Raw genomic sequence first — 12,473 nt, forward strand, 5'->3', positions numbered from 1 at the left:
CAGGTACAAATGCAACGTGGGGGGCAGGAGGAGGGGAACAGGATGAAAGAGGGCAGGGGGAAGTGACGAGGAAAGCAATTCCAGGAAAGGAAGACAAGCCCAGTGGTCAGGGTGGAATGAGAAACCAGGACCATCTCAGCTCTCTGGTTAACCACATTCCTGGTTTCCACTTCAGAAATTTAATTAAAAACCCAAACATCTAAATTTCCCAGCTGGCTTGCCAGCGGCCACGAATTCCCTTAGATTCAGAGAGTCTCCCTCAGCGGGACCCTGGGCCACTAAACAAGTCTGGTGTGAAGCCAGCAGAGGAGAGGTCATGGGCAGGGGTCACGGGGAGGCACCCCCTCCCCTCCCCTCCCGTGGAAAGAAGGCCTTGGGCTTGGGATGACGCTGTTCTGTCACCCCAGCCACAGGAAGACAGAGTTGTTTCTTGCTGCTTCATTTTAAAAATAGAAAGAAATATCACGATGTGAAAAATAAAAATGAAAAAGAGCCACATTCACGGTGGCTCCAGGGGCACAAGGTTACTTTCCTTCCGCCACGTGGGGGAGGATGCAGAGGCCATGAGAGGCAGAGCAGCGCAGAGCTGGGGAGCGGACACAATCGGTTCCCCGGGGCCAACAAAACCACTTTCTGCCAACACCTAACCCCCCCTTGAGGCCGGACACGCGCCTGGGATGTCCAGTGACAAACCAGAACAGACTGAGCTGTCAGGGCTCACACGCAGCTTCGGGAAGAAAACTCTAGAAAGGAGGTGATCCTCTTAACACAGCCACTGACTGGAGCTCTCCCCAGGAGCTGCCACAGAAACCTGACAGCTCACCTCTGGGCTCAAAAAGGTAAGCCACTTGACTGTGCAGAAAAGGGTTCCATAGAAAAATAATTATTAAATTTTTTTCAAAAAAACCACACTCAGCAAACTTCACATGTGGAATTAGACCACGGAGGAGAAGTGGGCAGAGAGGATTCCCCCTAGAGTTCTCTCAAATCATGAATCCAATCTCCATCTTTGCAGCATCCCTCTCCACACCAGTGTTTCCAAAATATGGACTTTTCACAGCGCGTGTGCAGCTAGGAGTCAGGGGCCGGTTCTTCTGGGTTGGCATCTACTTGTGCCCCTTCTCTCACCTGTGCCTTGATGTCCTCTTCTGGAAAACGAGGAAGACACCTGACTATTTCACCAGGTTGAGGGTGATGTTGGGAGGGAAATGGGCACAAAAGCACTTAAAAAACTCCAGTGCAAATAATTGGACCAAAGGAACACACCAGATCGCCAAACTGTTAATTTAGAAAGAACAGATGCAGCAGACCTGGAACTGAGTGCCGCCTACGTGCGCTGCTGCTCCTCTGTCCCCGGGGACTTAGCTCTCAGCCAAGAGTCTTCCTCAGACATAAAGGAGAGTCCACAGGCTCCCTGAGCGTACACGGGAAGAAGGCCTAACCTTCCTGGTCAATCTGCCTTTAAAATTAGTTAAGTGCCATTTCACACCCACTGGGATGGCTATTGTCAAAAAAAAAAGCGTTGGCCAGGATGTGGAGAAATTGGAACCCTTGAGCCTTGCTGGTGGGAACATAAAATGCTGCAGCTGCTGTCGAAAATAGTATGGTGGCTCCTCAAAAAGTTAAAGATAGAATGACCGTATGATCCAGTAACTCCACTTCTGGGTATATACACAAAAGAACTCAAAGCAGGGACTCCAACAGATACGTGTACATCCATGTTCATAGCAGCCTTTTTCACAGTAGCCAAAAGGTGGAAGCCACTCAGGTGTCCATGGACGGAAGAATGGATAAACAAAATGTGATACATACATACAGTGGAATATTATTCAGCCTTAAAAAGGAAGGAAATTCTGACACATGCTACAACAGGGATGAAGCTTGAAGACATTATGCTAAAAAAAACTAAGGCAGACACAGAAGAACAAATATTGTATGATTCCACTTACATGAGGTACCTACAGTAGTCAAACTGATAGAAACAGAAAAACAGAGTGGTAGCTGCCGGGGGCTGGGGGAGGGGGGATGGGGAGTTAGTGTTTAACAGGCACGGGTTTTTGGTTCAGGATGATGCAAAAGTTCTGGCGATGGATGGTGGTGAGGTTGCACAATGATGTGAATGGACTTAATGTCATTTACTGCACAGCTAAAAATGGTTAAGATGGTAAACTTTATGTTACGTACATTTTACCACAATAAAAGAATGGTGAAAACAAAATCAAACTAGTTAAGAAGGCACAACTGTAGAAATGATAATTGTCACTTAGAGCTCCTGAGGGTTTCACTCAGATACCGAAGAATCTGTCCTCAAAGGCAAGCCTCGCAGACACCTTCCTTTCCATGCTCAAAGCACAACAGAGCCCCTCCCCAAGCAAGGCTGCTAAGTCAAGCCAGCTCCCGACGGGCCCGAAGACCACCAGAGCCCACGTGCAGAAGAACCACAGCAGTTGCACCAATGTCTAAAGAACCATCCAGCAGGCACTCGGCATTTGTAGAATTAACAAGAGAGGAAGTCTAAAGCAAATGATTAAAAACACGTCTATCATTAAGAAAAGGGACCACTCCACTGATGGCTCAGGAGGCCTGGCTGACATCCCTACTGAGTTAGTGACGGAACTGCTGGGTGGGCGGAGATGCTCTTTCCCATCTCACTCGGGCTTCTCAGTCCAGGGAAAGCAGAGGGAAGGGAATTGCTAAAGGGAAATGAGGTCAAGGGCCCGCTTTTTAGGCAAAGGAAGTGGGTCTGAAAACCATTAAATTCAGACCCTCTTAGAGGCATTTTCCAAACAACTGGGGGCCTCACAGACCTGAGGGGAGAGACGAAGGTCTGACTTGTTTCTGGGGACCCAGAACTGCAGCCACTTCTCTCCTAACCAACTACAAAAGGCACCTGGTTTCGAGACTTCTATGTAAAAACCTGTACCAACAAACCAAATACGGGAGGAGGTGATGATTCACATGACAGAAAGAATTCTTTGACAGAAACTCAACACGTCAGCATTCCTCCAGGTTGCAGGCTCCCTCCAGGCCTTTCTCGTATCATGTGATCAACCAAGATTGGTTTCGCACAGACGTTTTTCCAGGCACAGACCTAGTCTGTGAAGCAAGGGAGCTCAAGGCAGTCTGAATGGAGCATCTTTAGCCAGTGGCATAGTTCCAATTCATCCAGGACCACTCCCGTTCTCTCGTAAAGTGAGCTGGGTGCATCTATCATGTGGAGAGGGGGTGCAAACTTGGTGTGGAGGACCCCAACCAGATCCATGATGACAGGGGACATCGCCGAGGACCACACTGGCCAGAAACAGAAGGAGCAGTGTGAGTGGGGGGCTCACAGATAAATGTGCCAGGAAGCTGCCTACTAAAGGGCATCTTCCAAGCTCTGGGGCACTCACAAACCTGAGGGGAGAGACTGCAGATCTTATTCCTAAAGCCTAGAACTGCGGTTCCTTCATGTTTGCCCAAATGCAGCCACTTCTGTCTTAACCAAGTGCAAAGGGCACCTGATTGCAAGACTTCTATGTCAAAACCTGCACCAACAAACCCCAAATAAGTGCACATGGGGTCCAGACTAGGTGGAGGCAAGCCAGGAAGGCTTCCTGGAGGAAGAGAAAGAGAGAAGCTTTGTGGCTGGGTAAGCTTGAACGGGAAAAGGCTCAATTCGGGCTTTGGCTGGCCAAGAAGTCAGTCAACTCCCTGTTCCTTAACATGTCCATCTGTATGGGAATGGTCTGGGAGCTTGTTAAAAATGCAGATCTCTGAGCTCTCCCCACCCCCACACATACCGAAACAGAACTTCTAAAGGTGGGGGGAGGGAAGAGATGCTGGATACTAAGAATACCCATTTTTACTAAGTTCTCCAAGCAACTAATTCTCACGCAAACCACAACTTGAAGGCCTGGGGACTAGCGGAGCTCCAAGTGTGCAGTCTGATCCGGGCCCCCACTGACGTGGGAAGAGCTGTAGCTCCTGAGAAGGGAGGGCCCATGAGGAGTCCCCGAGGAGAGGGACAAGGCAGGTGTAGACAGAAGGGCTGTTCCAGAACTGTTCAGTCACAACATCCCCAACCCCTCTCCCACCGAGACTTCCTGTTATGATCCTCACTGGAGTGGGCTGGTTACACAAGACGTCTGTGCCAATGCAACCGGAGAGGGAGCGAGGGAGAGGGTGGGCATCAGTCAGTTCACAAGCTGGAATAGGGAGGCTGGAGTATCTCAAAGAGGAAAAGAAAAGTCCAGTCCAGGCGACCATACCCTAACAGTAACAGAGAAACTCTATTGGTACAACAGAAGTCTGTTTTGCTGAAATTTAAGTAACCTCAAAACTTCCTTATCCCAAAGAAACATCACCGACACTCTCTGGGGCAACCACTCTGAGCTGCAGGAGACAGAGGTACCCTGGAAGCGGACACCCAGAATTCCGTGGGTACTGTCAGCGGAAGGTTTAGTCCAATGTGGTCTCTGTCGTAGGCCCCGGAGAAGGGCCTCTTCCCTGGGTCTCCTCAACTTCACACAAGCACTCTCTTATGCAAAGGCACTGGGCCAGCCTCTATCCTCCTCACTTGCTTTCAAAAGCGCCTTCAGGCTGCCTCTCCTCACTCTTCTTGGGAGAAATATGTCCCCTAAAGAAAAGGAGGATCACCTCCTAGCCCAACATTGACAAGACCGTAAATCCACTCTGAGAGAAGAGCAGAAGCCCATGTTCCTTTAAATCTGCCCAGATAAGCAGGAAACGCTGTCTTTACACACTTAGCACCCCGACACACCTGCCACTCAGGCCGGCGTGAGTCACCGCACAGACACTGCACGCAGGCTTCGTCAACGGTGGACTGGGCGCTCGGCGGCTCGCTCTCACGCACACCGGAAGTCATCCATCCACCTACCCCTCAGAAGACATGCTGGGACAGATCAGCTTATAACCCGACTTTTACTAAACGACTCACTCCCAGCAGAGGTTTGGGGAGAAGGAAGGAAGGAGGACACAGAGATGCTTCTCCCACTCAGGTGGGGCTCCTGGAGTCCTCTCCTGGCCCAGGAGGATCTCATCTACTCTGCAGGCCACAAACAGGGAGGAGGGGCTAGTTAACCTGAGGAAGAAGACACATGAGACTTCTCAATTTTAAACCCTCTCCAAATAAAGATGGTCCACTGAGATGAGTAAGTCCCAGCTCTCCTTACGGCACTGTGCCTGTAGTTAACCACACTGTACTGCATACTTAAACATTTGCTAAGAGGGTAGATCTTTTATTAAGTGTTCTTATCACCAAAAACATAATGAAGAGGGCGAGAGGACACTTTGGGAGGTGATAGATATGTTTATGGCATAGATTGTAGTCATGGTTTCAAGGGGTAGGCATATCACCAAACTCATCAAGTTGTAGACACGAAATATGTACAGCTTTTTGTGTGTCAATCATACCTCAAATCAAGTGGTTTAAAAAAAAAAGATCTGCTGAGCCCCTCTCACCTCCCACATTTTATAAGACAGTATGTTCTGCAATGCAGAATCCCAAATTGGATCCTAGACCAGAAAAAGGACATTAGTGGGACGACTGGAGAAATTTGAATAAGGCCTGTGGATTAGTTCAAAGTAGTCTATCCTTGTTAATCCCCGGGGTTTGATCAGCTCACTGTGGATGTGTAAGATGTTAACATTTAGGGAAGCTGGGTGAAGGACACACGGGAACTCCATGTACTATTTCTGCAACTTTCCTGTAAATCTAGATTAATATCAAAATGAAAAGTTAATTTTAAAAAAAGGACAACATTTTTAATCGAGCTGCCTAGTAAATCTTAATCTATGGTATTGCTAAAATGATTTACATCAGAGTCCTGAAGGCAAAGTTTAAGTTATTCTCATACCAATGCTGGTCAAGTCTTTGATGCAGGAAAAGCAAAACAAAAATCACTGCATTCACTCAGCAAGCATTTTCCCAGTGCCTACTGGATTCTGGCTCCAGATGTGGGATTATCTGATGGATAAGTGGTGCTCTCTTCCTCCAAACCCATCTCGGAAATGTCCACCAGGAGGGACATTCCTTTGACTTTAGACATGACTCTGACTTAAAGCAAAGATAGCGATTTCTGGGAATTTTCCAAAAGAAATAATCCAAAATGTGGACAAATCCTTATATACAAAAGATGCTCACCAATGCATTACTTCTAAGGGTAAAAATTTGGAAATAACTTAGTGTCCAACAATAGGGGAATTGTCAAGCAAATTATGACTCAATGCCTGCAGCGTAATACCATCATTACATGGGGCAACGTGCAAATAAAATTCAGGGGAAAAAAGCAGGAAACAAAGCTGTATATATTGAGGATTTCAGCAGTGAGGAAATATGTCAAATTGCAGCATTACTGTGGGAATTGGGTGTTTTTTTTCCTGCTTTTTGTACTTGTTTGTAGTTTTCTATAAAAGAAAGAGCACGAATTACTTTTAAAATCAGAAGGGGTGGAGAGGTGAGCTGTGGGTCATCAGTGGGACAGTTTCAACAGTTCCTCTCCCAGGGTCTGGCAGGGGGAGAGGGTGGGGAAGGGCCACAGGGAAGGCTGCACCAGGGTGTGGCCAGAGGCACAGGCTCCTGGGGGAGGGGGCAGTACCAACACACATCACCTTTCTTCCTCCTGCGGTGCCTGGCCCTCCCTTCTTCCCCAAGCAGGTGCTCACTGGAGGCAGTGGCACCCTGATCACAGACCCAGGGAGACCGTGACAGTTTCCAGAAGTTTTCTATGCAGGAGGGACTTCTGGGCGGGAAATGGATCATCAGAGACCGGCTGCCAAGAGGGCTGGGGGAAGGGAGGGAATCCCACATCTGGGAAAGCATCTCCAGGAAACCATCTTCAGGAGGAAAGTCCTGGACTTGAGGTCAAGTGCCAAGGAGAAAGAAAGAAAAGGAAGACCCTGCTTCATCTGAATATCATGGTGGATTCGCTCAGTCATTCACACGACAAACATTTATTCCGCGCCTACTCAGTGACAGGCACCGCGCTGCCCAAAACAGCGCCGTCACAAAAGAACAGGGAGAGAAGGGAGCTATGGATACAGGAGCGGTTTGCCTTCAGTTCAGGACTCAAGACAGCCCTCTGCCCACGCTGGCCAGGAAACGTCTTCCATTAACAGGTTTCGCTGAGGGCTGCGCCGGTGGACGCACTGGACCTAATTCCTGCCGCCTCCCACCCATCTGAAGAGCCTGCCCACACCACCCCGTCCGCCTGACGGGCGGCCCAGTCCTTGCAGTAAAGCTGCTCACCAAAGGGCCGACGACCAGAGACGACCAGAAACACCCCCGTCCCCCGCCCGCAACGGCGAGAGGGGCTCGGCCGGGTCGCCTTCTCCAAGCGCTGCGCCCCAGTCTCATTCTGGGTCGCCAGTGGGCAGGCGCCGGGGGCTCACCAAGGCGGCTGAGCTCCCGAAGTAACGGGCCCGGGAGGGCGACGAGGCGTAAAGGTAAGCGCAAAGGGCCCCGTGGGTGCGCCGAGGACGCGGGGCCTTTCCCCAGGCTGGGGCTCGGTCCCCCGGGGCAGCCAGCGGCTTGGCGGCGCCGGCGACTGAAGGGCGAGGACCGAGAACGCCCAGGATGGGCGCTGACCACCGCGACCCGGGCGAATCAGCTCTGCCTGGAGGCAGAGGGATGGCCAAAACGACCTCCGAAAAGATATCAATAACAACAACAAAAATTTCAACCCAGAACCCGGAGATCTTCAGAAAGCGACGTCGAGGGGAAAAAATGTCAAATAAAATCCTCTCCCCGGAACAGCAGGGAAACTTACCTCCAGGTGAGCGTCCCGACTGTTAGGTACAATCAATCCACAGATGGTGACGAAGTCCTGGGTCTTCTGAGCCCGGCTGATATGCACCAAGTAATCCACGTTAGGGGGTATGGAGCCCCCCATCCCATTCCCCAGTTTCCATCCAAGGCCAAAGCGCCGGCAGCCGGCCTGTGCGCTCGGGATCCGCGGAGAGCGCGTGCAGTTCGCTGGCAGGGGTGCCCAAGCGGCCGCATTCCTGGGTCCGGGGGGCGAGCGCGCAACGCGGGCGGGTGCAGAGAGTCCCGCAGTCCTCCGCGAGCGCATCCCGCCTCCCCGCGCTCGGAGAGCACCCAGCCCGGACGCAGCTCCTCGCCGCGCATCGCCAACTCAAACCCAGAGATCCCCGCCAGCAACCCCTCTGCCAAACCCAGGAAAGCGCCCAAGACAAATCCGCTCTCGGCCCCGGGTTTGCAGGTCCGCGGGGCCCGGGAGGCGTTGTGTGGGCCTCTGCGGGGCTACAGAGGCCCAAGAGAGAGGCGCAGACCTGCGGCTGCCAGCTGTAGTGACCGCGTCCCCCAAGCCCCACCACTGCTCAGCGGGCCCGCGCCGCCTCCGCGCTCTGCCGGAGGCTGGGCCATTCGGCCTTTATATACCAGCCGGGCCCGTGGCGGGGAGGGGCGGGACAGGGTGGGCGGAGCGCGGAGAGGGGACGGTGGGGGCCGAACTGCTTCCTGGGAGATGTAGTTCTGTTTCCCCAGTCACAACAAACGCAGAGTAGCGTAGGTAGGGATGACTGGGGCCTGCCCAACAGCCGTGCTAGCTTGCGCCCTCTCTTCGCAGATAAGGCTGGGATGTCAGCTTCGTTAGGTCTAGGCTGGCTTTTGTGCATAAGATGGGTCCCACCAAGCCCCTAAATGCCACCCGGGATGACAAACCTTGGTGGCCCTGGAGTCAGACAAACCCAGGTAGGTTGCAGTCCCCACCGGCCATTAACTAGAAGTGTGACCTTCATGGAGGAGTTACCATGTGTGCCTCAGATTCTTCTTCTGACGCAGGTGGAGGATATTAGTGTCTGCTTCTGTAGAGAGAGGTGACCACCGTCATTGTTGGCCCACACACGGTGGCCTGATCTCCCCATCTCTAAGATGAAGAACTGTTTTTTCCTTACACTTGTTAAGTGCTAAGCAAACTTGGCCTCAAGGCTCCACTTCGGCAAACCAATCACCACCCTGAGACCGGCCTAGACTAAAATTCTGGAGCTGCCACTGCTCTTAGCCAGCCTCAGTTTCTGCAGCCGCCTCCTTATTCGTTCGACACCTGTGCACACTGGGAGCACAAAGGCAGGAGTCCTCCCTCAAGGCTGGCCTTTGTGCCTAAGTCACAGTCAAGTGAGAGGAGGAAGCAGCACCATTGCAACTGTGTGGATGTGAAAGAGGCTGTATGGACCAGGGGCACCTAACGGTGCCTGGGGACAGCAGCCAAGGCGTCCAGAGAGTTGGTGTCTGAGCTGAGTCTGGAAGGAGTGGGTAGGAAGTAGCCAAACAAAAAGACACACAAACACAAAACAACAAAGGAAGGCAGAGAATTATCTGTGTGGAGGAAACACTGAGGGTATGAAAGAAAGGGGACACACTGAAGAGGAGGGTGGGGCCTTAGTTTTCTAGGGCATCTGTACAAACTGGGTAGCTTAGAACAACAGATATATTGTCTCACAGTCCTGGAGGATATTTATAGATATGTGAGTACACATGGGTTAGTATGCTTACTTTTAACTCCCTGCTCTCTCTGCTGAGAGGATCTAGAAGCAATGACATCCCAGTAGCGATGAACACCAGATCCATGGTTTGTTTCTAACACCGTTGTCCAATAAAAGGACCCAGGGCTCCTCGGAGAAATGGCCGATTCTAGGACTGGGGCAAGAAATATACGAGATGCGCCTGGAGCATCTCGTAGTGCCGGAATGTAAGAAAGCAGGAAGACACACGCACACACACACACACCCACAATGATGGGGTATATCAAAGGGATACAGAAACCAATTGAAAGAGCTCCTAGTGGCCAAAGTTGGGTGACAATTTGAGCAACAAAATAAGTACAGTAGTATTGGATTATAATCCAAAGTATAAAATAAATATTCACAAGTCCATACTGATATAATTAGATAATTGAATAAATAAGTATATAAGGGAAAATAAATCTGTGCAGAAGCATTCCAAAAATTTATGTAGACATTTTGCCCTTTAGGAAGTAAAGCAGAACTCCCTGTTCCTTAAGTGCAGGCTGCCCACAGTGACTTCCTTCCAAGAGTAAAGTATGGAAGGAGGGGAGAGTAACCCCTCGTCATCTAATCATGAGGAAAATTCCAGCAGAGAGATGTTCTACAAATACCTGAGCAGTACCCCTTAAAACTGTCAAGGTCGGGGCCAGCCTGATGGCATAGTGGATAAGTTCACGCATTCTGCTTCGGCGGCCCAGGGTTCATGGGTTCGGATCCTGAGAGAGGACCTATGCACCGCTTATCAAGCCATGCTGTGGCAGGTGTCCCACATATAAAGTAGAGAAAGGTGGGCACAGGTGTTAGCTCAGGGCTAATCTTCCTCACCAAAAAAAAAAAAAAAAAAAACCTGTCAAGTTCATCAAAAACAAGGAAAGTCTGAGAAACTGTCACAGCCCAGAGGAGCATAAGGAGACATTTGACTAAGTGTAATGTGGGATCCTGGACCAGAAAAAGAACATCAGATAAAAACTGAGGAAATCTGAATAAAGTATGGAGTATAGTCAATAATAATGTATAAATAGTGATTCATTAATTGTTAAAAGTGTACCATACTAATAAAAGATGTTATTAATGGGGGGAACTGGGTATGAGGTATATGGGAACGCTCTGCACTATCTTTGCAACTGTTCTGTAAATCTCTTCTAAAATTGAAACGTTATTTTAAAAGTTAAAAAATATATATACAACCCTTATAAATATCTCACCCACATAAGGGTGGTAAAACAGTTACAATATCAACTCTCATGTACCAAGCTTCCACATTTTGGGGGCAGGTTCACTGCTCTCTATTCTGTTCCATTGGTCAATTTTTCTAACTCTGTACCATTATCACACTGCTTCAATTCTCATAAAATTCTGATATCGTAGTATTTGGCAGGACATTTCATCCATTTGGTCCTTCTTCAAGGCTTTCTTGGCTATTCTTGGACCTCTGCATTTCCATTTAAATTTAGAATTAGCATGTTAAATTTTAAGTAAAGACAAATGAAAATGGTGGAGGAATAATCCTCCGGAAGCCCCTCACTGCCCACAAAAATCACGTGTAAACTGGACAGCCTGGCATCAAAGTCTTCTACAGTGTGACATCAACCTACTTTTCATTTGTGTCTCTCATGCTCACCAACAAACCCCCTGTACTCCGAGCTCACTGGAATATTTGCTGTTTCCAAGCAGCCCTCAGACTCCTCCAGTCCTCGCTGGGGCTCCTAGTGCCTCCTGTCCACAGGACGCCCTTCACCTCTGCCTATGGAGTTTTGTACCCATCTTCCACCTACCTTTCAAGGCCAGCTCACATGCCACCTCTTCCATGAAGTCCTCTCAGATGCCCACTACCTAAGAGAATGCCATTCAATCTTCAAGTACATTGACTCTTTTTCAGACTAAGTTTCTTGAGGTCATGCATTTTATTCGTCTGTATCACGATCCTCCTGTCTACATTGTTGAGAGTATTGCACATACTAGAGGCTTACTGGTCATCTGGAAATTAACTGTGGTGCCTGCAATGGGGTTCTTGGTGCCAATGCACACTTGTTTTTACAGGTAGTGCCAATACCAATGTCATAGGCGCTGACATTTTCTGAGAGTTTGCTGTGGTCAGGCACTGTCCTGAACAGTTACCACGTATCATGTCATATCATCTCCCAGGATGCCAACAGTGGGTGCTATATTAACCCTATACTAGAGATGAAATCAAAGCTGGGAGCAGTTAAGCAACTTGCTTAATGTCACAGAGCAAATAAATAGCAGAGCCAGGGCTCAAACCCAGAGCCCTGTCTCAGAAACACCTCCACCCTACTCCACAGTTCCAGAGAGCATGCCTATAAACGTTCCGGCAGCAAGGGCTGAATCGTTTTACACGTGTACCCGCTGCACCGGGGTCTGTTCCAGGAAGAGAAGGCGCTCTGCACGAGCTGGTGTAAGAATGTGGTTGAACAGGTAGGAAGCAGCCGGCACAGTGTCCTGCCAGTAATGGGCACTCAATAAATGTTAGCGATCCCGTGAGTCCTCCAGGTCTCCTGTCCTCCCTTCTGCCCGCTCCCTGTCCCGCTCGTGCTCTTTCATCACCCATTCTACTCCCCCTTGTTGAAAGGAGATGTTTCCAAAGCTCCTGCAACAGTGACGAGGAAGGCGATAGGTGTAAAAGGACCCGAGTGCAGGAGAGGGGGGCCAGCATGACGGTGGGACCTGGTTTCGGACGTGAGTGCTCGGAGCCAGACAACACGTCTCCCTCAGTCAACATACATAAGACGTGGTAGATGGGCACTGGTCTGCGGTCAGGCCTTTGGGAAAGTCTTTAAGTTTCCATCATTTCACCTGTTAAAAAGCGAAAATCTATGTAAGAGTAGGTACATTCTGAGGCAACGAAGCCTCAGGTTAAATGTGGGTGATCCGAGCCAGACTAGATCCTAGGCTCAAAGCCCAGCTCTGTCACTGTCTAGTTGAGTGAT

The 12,473-nt window shown here is 49.8% G+C and overlaps 1 long non-coding RNA gene across 2 annotated transcripts in view; it reads right to left on the bottom strand.

Annotated features, from left to right (window-relative positions):
* Positions 1 to 8,341, bottom strand: part of LOC131417694 (uncharacterized) — a 150,019-nt gene extending 141,678 nt beyond the window's left edge. For both annotated transcript variants that reach the window (XR_009222738.1, XR_009222739.1), the window contains exon 1: positions 7,770 to 8,341. This is a non-coding gene — a long non-coding RNA (uncharacterized LOC131417694). The remainder of the gene's footprint in view (positions 1 to 7,769) is intronic.
* Positions 8,342 to 12,473: the final 4,132 nt, after the last annotated feature.

This window comes from Diceros bicornis, chromosome 18, assembly GCF_020826845.1.
Source record: "Diceros bicornis minor isolate mBicDic1 chromosome 18, mDicBic1.mat.cur, whole genome shotgun sequence".
Taxonomy (NCBI): domain Eukaryota; kingdom Metazoa; phylum Chordata; class Mammalia; order Perissodactyla; family Rhinocerotidae; genus Diceros; species Diceros bicornis.